Source organism: Lycium ferocissimum, chromosome 9 (genome assembly GCF_029784015.1).
Source record: "Lycium ferocissimum isolate CSIRO_LF1 chromosome 9, AGI_CSIRO_Lferr_CH_V1, whole genome shotgun sequence".
NCBI classification, from domain to species: domain Eukaryota; kingdom Viridiplantae; phylum Streptophyta; class Magnoliopsida; order Solanales; family Solanaceae; genus Lycium; species Lycium ferocissimum.
This window is the reverse complement of record NC_081350.1, coordinates 30,005,057-30,022,326: the sequence shown is the minus strand read 5'-3', so window position 1 is coordinate 30,022,326 and position 17,270 is coordinate 30,005,057.

Genomic DNA, 17,270 nt, shown 5'->3' with positions numbered 1-17,270 from the left:
ACCAGGGTTTCCTTAGAAAACCCTAGCGCTGCCATGGAGCGATGGACTGGCTCTTACATCATTCTTGCCATTTGCAAAGAAGTTTATAGGCTTACCACGCCTTTACCAAGTCTGGTGTGACCATATCGAGCAATGTATTTAATGTTTTGTCTTTCTCTTGCCAATTACCGTCCAAACATGGTATATCTTCTCACTTTTTCTCTATTATTTTACTTTTTTGTGTAGTAACGGTCATACACTGAGAAGTTTTAATGGTTTTTGTTGTGTTGCAAGTTTGAATCGACGAATCTCATTGGTTCGCAAAGAACCGAGAAGATCTACTCATTTTGAGTTAAATCTAACCCTTTATCTGTTCATTTGCTTTTTCTTAGCCGTTGATGTTGTTATGATAGCATGCTATTGAGAAGTTTCAGAAGTCCCACATCGTTTGGAACTTAGGGTTTTATGATTTAGGGGTTCTACAACTTTGCAAAAGAGGAGATTTTGAGGGGATATACGCATATTCACTAAAAAGAACTCGATTCTCTCAAGTTTTGGCAATTTCCTGCTTTGAAACTTTGATTTCGAGTCTTAAGTTAAAAAATTTAAATCTCTTTTCTTGATTCTGTGGTTGAATGTGAGGTGAAAGGAGCATAAGGGCTTCCAATTTCAACACTCGACCAAGGCTGTGCCTAAAGAAGGCAATAATCTATCCTTTGGTTTTTATTTTTTCTGTGCTAATTTGTTATCTGCTTAATTTATTAGCCCATCTTTGCTTAATTTAGTATGATAGATAGTAGGGAATTGTGTTTAGCTTAGAAAGCCTTCTTTGCTTAGTATAATGTTATAGGTAGTATAGAATTATGCTTAGCTGCTTGAACTTCTTTTACTTAACTCAAAGATAGCAATATAGTACAAAATCATGCCTAGTTAGCCTAGCTTATCCTGTTTGGTTTAACATTGTGTTGAGATTACTTAAAGTTTTTATTCATTATATGAGTGAGGCTAAAAGGTATGCTAAGTAATTTTTACATTAGGTAACTAAGTATTTGAAATGCCTTTAGCAACAAAGGAACTATGTGGTGTCCATGTGAATAGAGATGACTTTACTTTAAGGCTGTTTCTCTGTTTAAAGGTTTAATACATTGTGCTATATATGTGTGTGTTTGGAAACATGATTAAATGGCCTAGATCCTGTTTTCTCAAGTCATAATTGCTTAAGTGAGTATGTTAAGCTGGGTCTGTTAAAGTCTAACTTGTGATATTCTATATGCTTTTCTGTTTGCTTGATTCTTTCTTTTGAAACAAAAGGGGGAAATAAAGGATCTATCCACCTTTTATCTGGGATCATGTTGGATTAGTCTGGTCATTAGTTTTTGATCACTTATCTAAGAGCCTAATAAGGAAGTTTGTTTTCATGATGGTTGTTTGTGTTGTTGAAATCACACACTTAAGAGGAAGTCTAAATTTCTCTCTTTCTTTCTAAAAAAGGGGGGAGGTTGTAGTATGATGGTTTAGTCAACCTATTTGGGGTCTGCACCACTTTTAGGGGGCTAGGAATTGCTATCGTGTGGCAAAATTGTTTCCCTTAGTTGTGATTTAGTCTTTGTCGTTCTGTCCTGTCAAAGAAATGTCAAATGAATATTGTGCTTATGCTACAGTCCATGGTCTGTTTTGCTGTTCATACTTTGTCTAAATATGATTAAAAAAAATAAGTCTGTTAACTCAGATGAGTCAGTTTGTTTTCTCTTAATTCTTATACTTGTACCTTGTTGTCTAAAGAAAAGGGATTTGAGATTCTCGCCATCCAAGAGTCCGTTTGCCGTTAAGAGATTATCTATATTGTTTACTCAGGTTGGAAGGGGCTTGTGTTTTGTATGTGTATAACTAGGTGTCCTGTGTGAAGTTAAGCCCTATTTTGCTTTGTTGTTGGCTAAATGGTTCAGTCCCTGTCATGCTTACTCTAATAAGGACTAAAGGATAACACTAGCAGTCAACCACTAATTTCTAAATCATAATTGGTTATGTTCCTAATATGCTTATGTGTTTTGAGATAAGTCTGTTAACACATTGGTTAAAGGAGAGGTCCATTTTGGTAAGGGTAATATTTTTGTCAAACACAAATGGCCTAAAATGTCTAGCTATATTAATTTAGGACAAACTATGAATAAGGAAACCACTAACCTGCTTGACCATGATTGTCCTAGTTTAGTATCACATTCATATATTGGTTTGAGTGCACTTGTGGTCATGTAAATGAAGGTCTGTTGGACTACCTGTGTCCATGCTAAAATATCATATGTTTGTGACCCTTGTATATTTGCTTGCCCCCTGCCCAAATTGGTTTTCCTTTAAATGACTGATCTGTTCCATCTTGCTGTATGAAGGGAATATTTCTAGGTATACCAAATGTGTCCAGTTCGATACATCACAATGTATGGAAAAGGTCCACTTGGTATATGGTGGGTATATCACCCACATGAGTTCATAAATATTGGTTTTGTTGTCAAAAAATTGTGTTTTGATTTTGGACCTACTCCTCTATATCTTGTTGTTAAACTTCAACTTTATTAATTGTCATGAAACTCTTTAGGCCTCAGTTCTGGGCCATAATTGCCTTAATCTAAATCTGTTAACCTCAATGATTTTTCCTTTAAGTACATGACTAGAGTTTGGGCTTTCCACTTTCTCCATTCCTTTTAAGTTGGGCCATCTGGTCTTGGGCCGAACTTTAGTGCCATATCAATTTAATTGATCAAGTGCATGACTGTATATTATGTGTATAGAGTGTTATAGCCAGTTTCTTATTGTAAAGTTTTAAATATTCCTTCTCCTATATGCCATGGATTTAACACATGAATGGAGAGGCCAAACAACACTTGGGGATTAAGCTTGAAAATTTCCTGGTGTCTGCCATGCCTGGGGTTCCTGAAAACCCCTTGGATCTTGTGCGGCATCAGGAAATAGAGGTGAAAGCTTTCCTTTTTCTTCGAGCTGTTTTGGTATCTCCGTGGATGTGTATATCAGTGATATATTGGCTGATGGGTGTGCACTTACTTGTGTGATTTTGGTTTGTTTTGTTTAGAGAAATGACTTTATAGGCCTGTACACTATTTCAGTTTTTGGGTCTGTTTTCTGTGTTATCTCATTGAGTTTTGAATTCTAGGCTCATATTTATTTGCACTTTGGGCTGCTTCTTTATTATTTCCAGTCTATGTGGGTTGTTTAGTCAAGTTTCTACTTCAACAAAACATAGTATTTTTAGAATCATATGACTTGTATATATTTATTACATAAGTTTTTTCTTTGAAGTCTTAATTTCAGAATGCTTCCCAATCCATATTTTTCCTTGTTTGCATGATACAACCTTGTTGGGTATGCATTCTTGCATGAAACCTCTGGCCCAACCACCTTCTTCTATCGAGTCTGAATGGGGAAAGAAATAGAAGCAAATATGTTGAAAGCCCAACCAATGGGTGAAAATGGCACTGATGGGCTTGGGTAGGCCCATCAGTTTTAATGACTTATTTTCTTCTCTCAATTTTATGTATACTTGGCATGTGTATATGTTGTATATGTACCAAACATGTGAATAATGAAACCCTCATACATAGGACTTAGGAAATGCATATTATTTTAGGAAGTCACCAAATTGATTTCAACTCAGGCATAACTGTTTTCTAGTAAGCTTTACAGACAAATATTTTTAAGGAACAAACTATTTTGAAAGCTTGGTTAAGTGCAAAGAAAGAAAAAATGGATTTGGCTCAAGTTAAATTGATTCAAATTAATGTCAAGAAAAACATTTTTTTGAACACTAAGTAATAGATTTGGACCTCAAGCCTGTTAGGAAAAATAATAATGCATTACTATGTATTGTTTGATTGTGAACAAAAAATGACCTCCTTTTTTTGAAGTACAACACGGGCATGCATTAAGCGGACAAATTCTGGATTCAAAAATTAAACTTGGACAACCTTTTCCAAAAATGGGTTTGGACTTAACAAATTCTGGATAAGGAAATTATTTGGACTTAGAGGCCCATGATGCTTGTCCGGACTGAAATATCAACTAGGAAAAATTAATTTGGACCGAGTTGTAGGGATAAAAGGGATTTGGACTTAGAGTACAATTAACTCATGGGCTTCAAAACAAAAAAAAAATGGAATTGATTTTTTGTAACTTATACTTTTTCATATATATGTATGTATATATATATATATAAGTACAAAATGGAGGTATACTCCATATTTTCATATATTAAAAACCCGTAGGTACTTAACCCATTTTGTTAGGACTAGAATAGTAGTGACTCTAGTCGGGAGAAATCCCGAGTGTGTCCTAGTCCGGCAACAAAGTGAGTTGAACACTTGCGCGATTTTTCTAAACCAAAACCCCTTTTTATAAGGGGATTTTTTGCCGAATTTTTTTAAAGTTATGATATGAATGACATTTTGCAAAAAATTAAACACTTTGAATAAATAAGTACATTAATCACACATTGAAGCTCGTAGGTCAACCGTATTCTACGGATCTTTAGGGGATCACCAGAACCCTTACCTCGAACTTTGGTCCAAAAGATTTTTTTATTTTTCAAAAAAAAAAAAATCTTTTAAACCCGATTTTCCTAGTTTTCCATAAATAAATTAGGTGGCGACCTAAAAAAATACTAAAATCCAATTAGAGCACCAACAACCTCGTAGTAACTTTTATGCCTTACTCGCGTAAAAGCAAACCGTAACACTTACGCAGGTGCGTGATAGGGTCTGAACTTTCTCTCGACTTTATGATACATCATCCACGTATACTTCGATCTCTCGGTGCATCATATCATGGAATAGGGTAATCATTGCTCTCATGTATGTGGCGCCGGTATTTTTGAGACCGAACGGCATTACCCTGTAATGGTTCACTCCCAAAGGAGTGATGAAAGCTGTTTTCTCAGCGTCTTCTTCGCTCATGAGTATCTGATGGTATCCTGTGAAACAATCCACGAACGACTGCAGTTCATGCTTGGCACAGTTGTCGATGAGAATGTGGATGTTTAGAAGGGGAAAGTTATCTTTCGGACTAGCCAGGTTAAGGTCTCGATAGTCCACGCAGATCCGAATCTTTCCGTCCTTCTTGGGTACTGGCGCTATGTTGGCCAAGCAAGTGGGATAGGACGTCACTTCCACTATTCCAGATTCGATTTGTTTTTCTACTTCGTCCTTTATCCTGATACTCATGTCCGATTTAAATGTCAGGGCCTTTTGCTTGAGCAGAGCAAAATCTTCTTTGATGGGTAATATGTAAGCCACAATCTCAGTGCTAGTCCTGGCATGTCGGCGTATGACCAGGCGAAGACATCCACATATTCCCTTAATAGAGCTATGAGCTCTTCTTTCTGTGGCGCTTCTAAATGCGCACTAATTCGTTTCTCTTTAACATCGTCATCGAGGTTGATTACCTCGGTTTTGTCCATGTTTGGTTTTTTCTTGTCTTCCAATTCTTCTACTAGGCCTTCTGGCATCATTGTCTCCTCGTTGTATTCCTCGTACTTTTATTTGTCATTCTCCTCATTCGTTTCACGACATTTCATGACATTTTTGGTTGTTTTATTATTGTTATTATTGAAAAAGCGAGGCAAAGTAAAGTTAGGTTTTTATTGTTGTTCATTATGCACGGTTATAAAGAATGTTTTATCGTTATTAGAAAAAATGTTCTTGCGTAAATCGGAGCTTTCATTGATTCGAAAGTAATTGATTACAAACTGTAGTCCTAGTCTGGAATAACATCGGACCATTCCCGATTTTTAAACATCACGAGGTAAATTTTGGAAAAAGGCGATCATTCGGGCCTCGGTCGATGTCACCGTTTTAGCAAAAGGCTTTAAAAGAGGCCCATCTCTCTACCGAGGAGCCAAGAGGGGAGTGGATGTCCGGTTGTCCAAGCATTCTCCTGGCCTCAGGTTGTGTATCGTAGGCATCTCCTGGCATTCTTCGATAATTGCGCAGCATCCTTCCTCTCGAAACAGCAGCTCCAAACCCTCGTCAGCTTCATCATCTTTCTGGATTGGTATCCGATTAGGAAATGACTGGTATAACCCCCAGATTGATTGAGGTAAATCCTCCCTTCTCGGTTCCCTTTTTGTGGCTCCTCTGAGCTCATCCTCGATAGGAGTATACCCTGGCCAAAGTGGTGATTTTCTTTTAGGATCGGTACAGGCTCTGTTATGCCCTCCAAATCTTTTCCCAGGCCTTTCCCTGATTCAACACCATTCCTCAACATCGTGGAGGCAATCATTTTGTAGATTGTGGGCATTGGCTTGTCACCCTCTTCCTCAGCGTGGGTTGCCCTAATGTATTCTACCATGTGGAAGTCTGATCTGTTGGGGTTTCCTTCGATCACTGGTATGATGTTGTAAGGATACTTCTTTGTATCTTTTTCAGCCGTGATCACGATCTCTCGGCCTTGCTACTCAAACTTTATTGCCTGGTGCAGTGTTGACGGTACGACGGCGGCAGAGTGTATCCATGGTCTTCCTAGGAGCAACTGATAATTGGCAGTGATTGCCATGACTTGGAACTCTGCTGTAAAAGAGGCAGGTCCTATTTGGATGTACAGATCTACCTCTCCTAAAGAATCACTTTGGGGCCAATGCCCTGATGTTCGTCCTGCTCTGGCGGACTTTGCCAACATCATAGCCAAGTTAGGTCAGTATGGTTAAAGGATAGATATTGAGCCCCGCCCCATTATCCACGAGTACTCTTTCTATCACTCTGTCACTATACTCCAGAGTGATATAGAGAGCCTTGTTATGGGTGGTACCTTCGGCCGGCAATTATTCTTTCGAGAAGTAGATTTTGTGTTCTCCAATGACATGAGCTACTAGCCCGGCTAGATCTTCGCTGCTCATGCCTGCTGGCACATATGCGTCATCCAGTACTTTCATGAGAGCCTTCCTGGGCTAACTCGTAATGCTAACACTGATATCTGTGCCTGTGTTTTCTTCAGATGCTCAACAATTGAATAATCCTTTGGCTGCATACATCGCCAGAAGTCTTCTGCTTCTCCTTCAGTGATTGCCCTTTTATGGGTGATCTCCTTTCTTGCAGCGCTTTGGGCCAGCTCTTCAGTAGTGTAACGCCTTCCTAAGTGGGTCATGTCTTGGGCCGTGGCTGCTTGCACTGCGACTGGCTCCTTGAGAGTGGCCCCTGTCTGTTGTGTTACCTGGGTTATCACCGGCGCCGGAACTAGAGTCTTGAAAATTGGCATAGCTTGATGAATCTTCAATGCCGGGATTAGGACTTTGAAATTAGGACGCTCCTGGAGCGTGAGGGAATCCATTGTCTGTTTGATAGACTTGACTGTCCTGGGGACTATTTCCATACAGGCTACCCAGTCTTCGTCCTTCTCAATCATATGGACTCCATTATTTCCGTGGTTAGGCAATGAGTTTTTGTTTACATTGGGAGCTGCAGTTTCTAGAACGATCTCTCTCCTTTGTCGATTAGATCTTGGATTCTATGTTTGAGATTTATGCAATCTTTTCTACTGTGCCCATTGCCTCTTGAGTGATAGGCGTAAGTTTGATCGGCTCTGAAAAAGTTATTCCCGGGCTGAGCCAATTTTGGAGGGATTGTCTGGATGAAGCCTACGGCGTGTAGCCTTTCAAAGAGTCGAGTCCTTGGCTCAAGCAGTGTTGTGAACTCTCTTGCTGGCTTTCTCTCGAAAGCAGGACGTGGAGCATTATATGCTGGTGGTGGTGGTTGATTTTGGTAGTTCGGAGGTGGATGATTTTGATAGATCTGTGGCGGGTTGTTTTGTGGTGGTCGGTAAGCATGGGCTGTTGTTTGGTAATTCTGCTGTGGTGGTTATTGATAGGTTTGTTGCGGTGGTAGTTGATAAGTTTGTTGCGGTGGTGGTTAGTAAGTAGGAGCGGGTACTCGGACACTCGGTGGAGCCACGTAAGCTGGCACAAAAGAGGGTGGTGCTTGGCCGTACATAGAACACGAGGGCACAGGGCTATAAGGAGAAGTCGGGTAATTGACAGGAGGTAGAGTTTGATGAGAAAATTATGGTTCTTTCCGCCTTTAAGGGTTTGGGCTTGGAGTGTGGGATATTCTTGCCACGTCTTCTTTCTTTTTGCGGAAGGAGCCCGCAACAGCTTGGCCAGATGGCTTGTTGAAGATGCTGACGATTTTGCCAGATTTGAGACCATATTCTATGGCCTCTTCCATCTTGACCAATTCGGCAAATTGCCTTCCGGCCATGGAAAACATCCTATCGTAGAAATCCAGTTCTTGTGATCCGATGAACACGGAGACCAGTTCTTCCTCACACATCGGTGGCTGTACACGGGCTGTTCAGCTCTCCACCGGCTGGCGAACTCTCTGTAGTTTTCAGTCGACTTTTGTTTGACTTTCTCAAGGTAGTTTGGGTCAGGCACTTTTTCGACATTGAATCAAAATCTTTCCATGAAGGTTTACCCATATCTTCTCAAGTGAGCCATTGGCGCATGTCTTGGGTTGCGAACCATTCGGCGGCTTCGCCGGTTAGACTTTGGCTGAATAGTCGCATGATCAGAGGTTCGTTCTTTTTGACACCGACCAACTAGTCATAGTAAGAACGGAGGTGTGCTTTGGGATTCCCTGTCCCGTTGAACATCTCGAATTTTGGGATCTTGAATCCTTCTGGCAGATCCAAGTCCGGGTGCATGCACAGATCATCGTATCTCAATCCTGTGGACCTTCTTGTGACTCTGTTGGACCTCTCCAGTAGTTCTTCCATTTTCCTTTCCATGTCCTTCTCACGCTTGTCGTGTTCGGCCCTCCAGGCCTTCTCCATTTCCTCATAGTGGTCTAGTTCTTTGTGTCCTGGAGAAAATTCATTTGGAGCGTTGGGAGTATAGAAGGACACTGTTGGGAAAGTGGGGTGGTTTGGTGGGACTGACACGGTTTTCCCGATTAGCAGAGCCGAAACATGTGGTCAACTTTTTGGATTGATGAACACTGGCTGAGGAGCTTAATATGAGGGAACCGAATGAGTGGTTCCCGAAATTTAGGTATATTTGTGGAGGTTGGGTGCGGTAAGAAGTGCCGAAGTGATGTGGGTCAGCTGTATTTAGTGGAGGCGGGATAGTCCCTGGTCGGTAGATGGGAAAGTACTCAGGTATCGGAGAGCTGAGCGAGGGGAAGGGAGGAGGAGGCCTCCTTCCGTTAGCAGAAGTATCCTTGTTGGCGTTGGTTGTTTCAGCCTTAAAAATCTTGTCTTGGAGGGCCATGATGGCACTTAGTAATGTTCTAATTACGTCTTCTTGAAGCGATGCCTCCTGGGTACCTTCTTCACGGAGAACGAGCTCATTCCTTCCTTCATCCGGTGTACCGGTCATTTTCTCTTTCTCTCTGTTGTCGTTCGAGAGTGATGCTAACGCGGCTTTTGATCTCGTGAAGTATGCCAGTTTTCGTTTCTAAACTAATCGGCCTCGTTCTATAAGAAATAAAAATAACTCAAAGACAGGTAAAGTTAGTTCCGGAAGATAATGTAAAAAGCAAGATATCATATGTGTTGTATTGAAAACACACGTAGCACACAAAATCATGTATTAAAGCCCGAATAACTAATTGATCTTTTGTTCTAAAGGTTCGGACGCTATGGGCTTTTTGTGTTTGAGTAGATCTTGGTCCAATGGGCTTTGAGGTTGACTTACTTTGGCAAACCTTTCTTCTTTATAAAATAAAATGGCAGAAGTGGGGGGGGGGGGGGGGGGGGAGGGGATTATAATTTATATTATATAGGGGCCGAGTCTTACGTAGACTGCCTACGTATCCCTCCAGGGGAAATCAGGCCCTACCGTAGTTCAACTTACAAAGGAGGATATATATTTTCCTAAATATCTTTTGGACTAAACCTAAAGTAAGACATCCTCAGAACAGGCCCGATAAGGGCTTCCCACATATCCCTACATAGGGACATCAGGTTGGCATGGTTCTGTCACGACGCGCCTAGTGGGCCATGACGAGCACCCGGAGCTAACTCCCGAGCACCACACATCATACTACTATCGTCTTAACCTGTACACATATAATCCCCATAAGACATGACCATATATATATATATATATATATTTACATAAGCCCTCGCAGCAGCAAAAGAGTAATATGCAAAATATACATCAAGGGGCATATAACATCTGCTACCCACATGTGAGTACCTACGAGCCTCTACTGGAGTACTGAAGTCATGAAGACGGGACAGGACCCCGCCATGTCCAAGTATGTGCACAAAAGAATATATCAGAACTGCACCTCCGGTCTATGGAAGTGCTCCTGTGCAAGCTGATCTGGCTCCTAGGAAGCTGGGTCGTCTCCCTGTCTACCTGTGGGTATGAACACAGCGTCCGAAAGAAGAGGACGTCAGTACGAGCAATGTACTGAGTATGTAAGGCATGCATCATAAAATAACAAGGGAACAGGAAGATAACATAAAGATAAAAGATAACCGGTGACTGTTTGCCTCTTAAGGCGGAGTCATGCATGCAAGCTCGTAAAAATATCATCATATCATGTATTGCTGCGGAACGTGCAGCCCGATCCATATATCATCATATATCAATACATTGTCGCGGAACGAACGGCCCGATCCATTACCCATATAGCCTGCGTCCCGGCATCCTGCGTCCGGGATGATATCATAAGATACCAGCTGATCAGGTGGCTATGCGTCTATAGCGCCTCACCTTTCCCCATGTCCCCTATATACATATACATATAACATACGTAGCATGCATGAGAGCCCAAATAAAAGTACGCTTTATCGGAGTGACGTAAGGTCGTGAACTCCGATTATATTATGGCATCATCATCATCATTGCTAGGTCTCACCTTGAAGGAACTATTCATGAGGTGAGACAACAACGAAGAATAGCTTCCACGAAATCATAAACATAGAAACATCGTCATCATGAAAACATCATTATCATCATCACTGTCATAGGATATGTCTCATGAGAAGCTCTTGAAGACTTTTAACTTCCATTTTTTAGGGATGTAAGAGGGTCACAAAAATATAGAGAAGAGATCGTAATACGGGAGTCATGCCTTGAAAGAAGGGGACGGCCTTACATACCTTTGTATCTCCTTAACGATGTCAACTATGAGCTCTCCTCCCGGCTTACAATTCTACATACAAAGGGTTTCATATGAAGGTTAGATTGTCCGGAGTATACTTAAGCTTAAACTAAAACGGCTAAGACTAACAAAAATTGGACAGCATTTCCTTTGTTTCGACAACTTTTCCTCATATAATAAAACAACTCCCAACAACACAACAACACCCATCATATCATAATACGTAAATTCCCTCAAGTTAAACATTATTCAGCTTCCAAATTCACTTCTGAGATCCTCCATGACCATAACTATAACACAGCTTCATGTCTATCGTTCACATAATACTTCCTCAACATCATTAGCACCCTTCATAATAAGATTATACTCCTATTACACCATGAACCATAACTCAAACTACTTTTCAACCCAACATACCATTATTTTGCATATTCGAGTTCGTATTCCATATTTGTTTCTGATTCAAGTTCTTCAACTACTCAACATCATCATTAACATGAAATAATCGTAAAACTCACCTTTATTTATGTAGAGATCGTCTTTGGATGAGAATACTCCACTTGAGAAGAAATCCACTTCAATACCAGAGAGATTCTCAACTTCTATCAACCCTTAGGAAGCATTCACACCCTTGATTCTACCAACTTTTGATGTTTAATCCTTGATTTCCCCTCTTGGATATGTATTAATGTGATATGGAGAAAGTTCTAGAGGTTTTAGGAAGGTTGGAGAAGTGAGAAGTGAGAAAAAGAAGAGGAAACCGTGCATATATAAAAATTAAACTCGGACTCGACCTGAAATATACAGTCCACTATACGGACCGTACAATTTATACGGTCCGTATATTGGACCGTATGTTTCTTCCAGAAAACCACCCTTCACTAGAAGGGTTCTACGGTCAGGTATACGGGCCGTATAAAATATACGGTCCGTATATATGACCGTATAATCCCCTATTCTTCCGAATTCGTTCTCGTCGCTTCGTTTGATCTCGAATCCTTATGAAACCTTCTTGGTACTTGTGTAACACATCCTTAATGATCTAACGAATGTTATAACTCATCCTCAAGACCTTACTAACTATTCATTAGTTCGACACCCATGAAATCATCCCCAAACATAACTTATACTCCATTTCCTTTGACGAACCTAGTTTCACCAAGTCCTATGACTTAAAAATCTTATCGTATATACATTAAGGCTGCCAATCACCCTCTTGTAGTCATGAAGGTCTCGTGTCCGACTTAACTAACGTTAGTCTATTCACGACGCAACGACATGAAATTGCCGAGGTGTAACAGGTTCCTTACATATTTATGGGGAGGGGGTAACTTTTTTTGTGAAAAAGCGAGGGACACCTAATAGCTACCCAAAAATGTAGCTCTGCGAGTCGCTATCCTTAATTTCCACTTTTACCCATTTGATTCGTTGGGGGTATTTGGGGGTGTATTTCTTACTTCACATCATTATTGCTAGACTTTGAGCGTTCCGAGGTTTTACATAAGGGGAAGGCTCTATTAGAGCAGCTCGTGGTTCCAGTTATGCTTTGAGGTAGGTTATGATTTACTTGAGTTAGACTTTAATTAGTAGATTGTATATATAGTAGAATTGACAGGAGAAAGCATGATTAGGCTTTCGAGCATGAAGTCTGGTTAGATATCACCTAGGTTGGTATGACTTCTAATTATGTGGCTTGTCGACATTGTTTTATGTATTGAACCATGAGGTGTATTTGCTGTGTTATTAGAAGGAAGGGGTTGATATTTTTATATATACTCTTCCGTGTTGATTGAGATATCTTGTATGATTCATGCTATTGTTGAGTTGATTTATTTGACACTTGTTATGATTTATGGCATTATGACTTGCACTTCCTTGGCATTAACATTACTGATTGATCATGCTAACATTGGAGTGGTGTTTCATATTGGGTTCTGGACTTGAACCATAATCAGAGATCTATTGTGGTAAATAGACACACATATATAAGGCATATTCGACAGAGGGTGAGGATGTGGCCTAGTTGTGGCTCGTGATCCGAGGTCAATTCTGGAGCGAGTGGTACATGAACACCATACGTCCCCTGTGGGTCATGACTATCATGCGAACAAGGCCTTTAGCATATGTGTACGATTGCCATACTTATCATTGATTGTATTGCATTAGATATCATCTTATTCCTGTGAGTCATTGTTGATCGGTATAGTGAGTGTCTCACAGTTCGGTGGTAAAGTCGAAAGAAAAGGACCTCGAGCGGTACAATGATAGGTATATGGACCTCGCGAGCCCCCCATGGGTCATGACTATATGGCATGGCCTATAGCATGTGTGTACCGGGTATTTTCTTGGCCATTGCATTGCACTTAGTTTCTTCATTCATGTACTTCATCACTATCTTATGTGCTACGTGTTTGAGTGACTTATCTGACTTCTTATTAGACTTCATGAGAATATGCTAAGTAATCAATGTTAAGGTGTTTACCCTTCTGTCATACTTGATGCCTCTTTGGTGTTTATATGTTATTTACGTATATCTAATTGTTGTTGGCTTATGATGCCTACGAGTACTAGTGTTGTACTCATACTACAATTCTGCAATCTTTTTCTACGATACAGATACCAATCCCTATTCCAGCTCAGGACCTCGTGGCTGACTTCGAGGCTTGCTTCCGAGACATTCAGGGTGTGCTACATAGTGACTCGTGGCCCCTAGAACTTGTTTTCAGACATTTAGAGCTCTTTTAGTCACTATTCCATATTTTGGGGTTTGTATTAGATTTGACTACTCTTTTAGCACTTATTTTATTTAATGTCAGTATTGGATTATGATTTAGAAATTGGTTAAATCTTTTGCTTCTTATATAATGTTTTCACAAGCTATTTGGGAATGTGTAACAACCCGTTTGGTTGTTATAGTCTTTTCGATATTTTTGACCCTTTCCCGAGCTTGTTTAGCTCACATTTGACCCAAGGGGATTGTTAACACGCTTCCCGAGGTGTTTAGATATGATTCGGATGACTTTTTGGAAAATTTAGGCTTAAAGCAAAAAATTGTTGACTCAAAGTTGACTTTTGGGTAGACGGACCTTTTTCGGGAATTTATCAATTTCAAGAGGTCCAGATGGTCTTTAGAACTTGTGTGTATAATTGGTTCAACTTCCAATGCACTCGGTGCATTTCGGGACTTGAGTTGAGAAGTTGATATTGAGGTATCGGGGGTTGACTCGGTCACCGAGACCTCTGATGGGAATTTCGAGGCCACGAGTGCGTTCGTAGCATGTTTTTATGTATGTCTGCATATGTGGTATGTGAGCAGATGGCCTCGGGTGATAGTCAGGATTTCAGGTCGAGATTGTAATTTTTGGGGAGTTTTTTGGTTCTGGTGCCCCGCGATAACGACACTAGTACCACAGCAGCAGCACCGCTATAGCGGTGGCCATGCCGCAGAAGTGGCCAGTGCATTGATTGGTTGACCGCCGCAGCAGTCTGAGTGAATGTCGAAGCGGGACCACCGCAGCGGTCTCGTTGTCGCAGAAACGGGTATCGTGCAGATAGATTCATTAAATGAGTATTAAAAGCCCTAAGTCCCTCATTCTTTATTATTTCGACTTTAGAGTTTGGGAGCAGTTTAAACGATTCTTGGGGGAAAATCTTGGTGGTAAGTCCTTCTATCTTCTTTGCTATTCAATTTTCCATAATCGCTTTAGGATTCCATTATCATACTAGTTCACTAAGAGTTTTGAGAATTAAAAGATGGTTCAATGAGTTCTTCTTCTAGGCTTTGTAATCTTGATTTATTGATTGGGTTAGCTTCATTAAGCCTGGAATTGATGACTAGAATCTATTATTGCATGATTTTTCCTAATTAGTGGCCAAATTATGGAATTGGAAGTCAGAGCTCATACCCAAATTTGGGGATTTTGCTTAGAATCCTAATTTAAGTTATTTGTTGGTTCTTCTAGCTTGTAATTGATGGAAATTTATCACCTAGAGCATTAATTTCATGTTGAGATCTTTAGATCCCTAATTTCACCTTTCTAGTTCATAAACCCACTTCACAGTTTGGGGAATTGGGTCTTGAATAGAAGTAGGATTTGATTGATGTACTTCTTGATTCTAATTCATGATTCGGATATGCTTAGACTTTCATTATCTCGAGGCTCAAAGGAAAGAAAAGACTAAAGTGTGGTTGTTGGAGACCTTTGTTGTTCGGCCTTCCAGGTAGGTTACGGTTTACCCTATGGTGAGACTTCGATTAGCGAAGCTTATATTTAGACGATATTGTCGGAGAATGCATGTAAACCTTTGGGTATGAAGTTGGGTTGGATATTTTCTTATGTTGGGCCTCGTTGTATGATTTGGGGCTAGCCACCCTGTTGTGTTGTGACTTATCTTGTTCTATTTTTTGTTGGCTCGTTGCCACGTGGAGATAGTAGATATTAGTGACTAGTGATATATCTTGATGATGATATTGTAGCACCTTACTTGTTGCTGTTTAAGATGAGGATTGTGATTCTATTGTGGCATATTGTGTAGCCTTTTTATTGATATTGTTAGTGTGCCCATGTGTGGTACTGTTGAGATTGATTTTCTTATTGACATTGAAATCATACATTGCACGCATTCTCACCCTTTATGATATACTATTGATACATTGATGATATACAAGAAAACACTGTTATGAGCTGGGCTCAGTTGGATGAGAGTGACGTAAGGATTGATTTTTGATGTTTATCCCGAAATCGAGGTATGAGTACTGGTAATGATTGCTGAGGTCTTTGCAGGAATCGTGAGGATTGGTACATGGACTTCGCGAGTCCCTCATGGGTTGTGCTGCCGAGATGTGATGTTCCATCATAGGAGTACATGTGTATCGGTGCATAAGCACTGCATCCATATTTCATACATTTATTGCATTGCATTATACCTTTGGCTTCTATTGTGTATTCTTATGATATAGTTGTGATATACGGATTCGATTTGGATATGCTGAGACTTGGCATAATTGGGTTTAGATGCTATAACATAGGTGATGACTTGTACTTGGTTACTGGCTCGTGTTGACTTATACCTTGTTGATTTACCTGTTTATCTTACCTTATTGTCTTGGTATATGTTAGCTAATCTTAGTCGGCCTATGATACCTACCAGTACGTGTTGTTTGTACTGATCTGCACTAGCTGTATTCTTTTATGAATGCATAGTATCAGGTGGGATCAACGTCTACCCCTCGTGGCTGAGAGTTCGAGGCTGCTGATTTGAGTCTGTTGGGGTGAGCATGTGGACGCTTCGCTACCCGAAGACTCCTCTTCTATTATGTCTTACTTTGTTATTCTGAGACATTATTGAGACTATTCATGCATTATTATTACTTCCAGACTTATAGATTTTAGTTAGATGCTCTTGTATGACCAAACCAGATATTGGGGTGGTTTTTGATTTACTTCCGCACTCATTATATGTTCATATGTCAGACTTACGTCACTTTATCTTCTTCCTCTATTTATATTGTGTTTGTGAATGTTGGGTTAAGGGTTCGCCTACCGAGGAGGGATAGGTAGGTGCCCGCATGACTTGTGAAATTGGTTCGTGATAGAATGGTTCGCCTACCGATGGGTTCATCTAGGTGTCATCAGGGCTCACGAATTGGGTCATGACAATTAGTTAAACTCTAAATAAAAAGCTTGGTTTTAGGAAGTTGCCTTTTGAAAACTACGTAGAGGCAAGGTGTAACAATTCTATTCCTAATAAAAAAAGGTGTAGGAGATTTTAATAAACTTACCCATATAGATTGATTAGATTATATTTGCAAGAATCCATTCCAAAAAATATATTACAAGAATCATTGATAAAAGGAAAGAAATGAGATTACATCATATGCAAGCCATTAAATTTGGTCACAATATTTGTCATTATTTTTGCTATAAAAACCCCTAACCATTAACACTTTTCTTCATTAATCATTGAATACTTTGTTTTCATAAAGAGAAGAAGAGTTGATAGAAATAATCAAGTAAGGTATCATTGGTTTCATCATTTTTTTCTTTTCTTAACGTTGATTTATGAATTCAAAATCTGAGTAATTTTTTTATTTCTAATCAATAATTGTGGTTTTCAATTTAGTGCGTAGCTCTTTGAGTGATAAAAGTTATTCCATGCTAATTTTATTTTTTTAGTGCA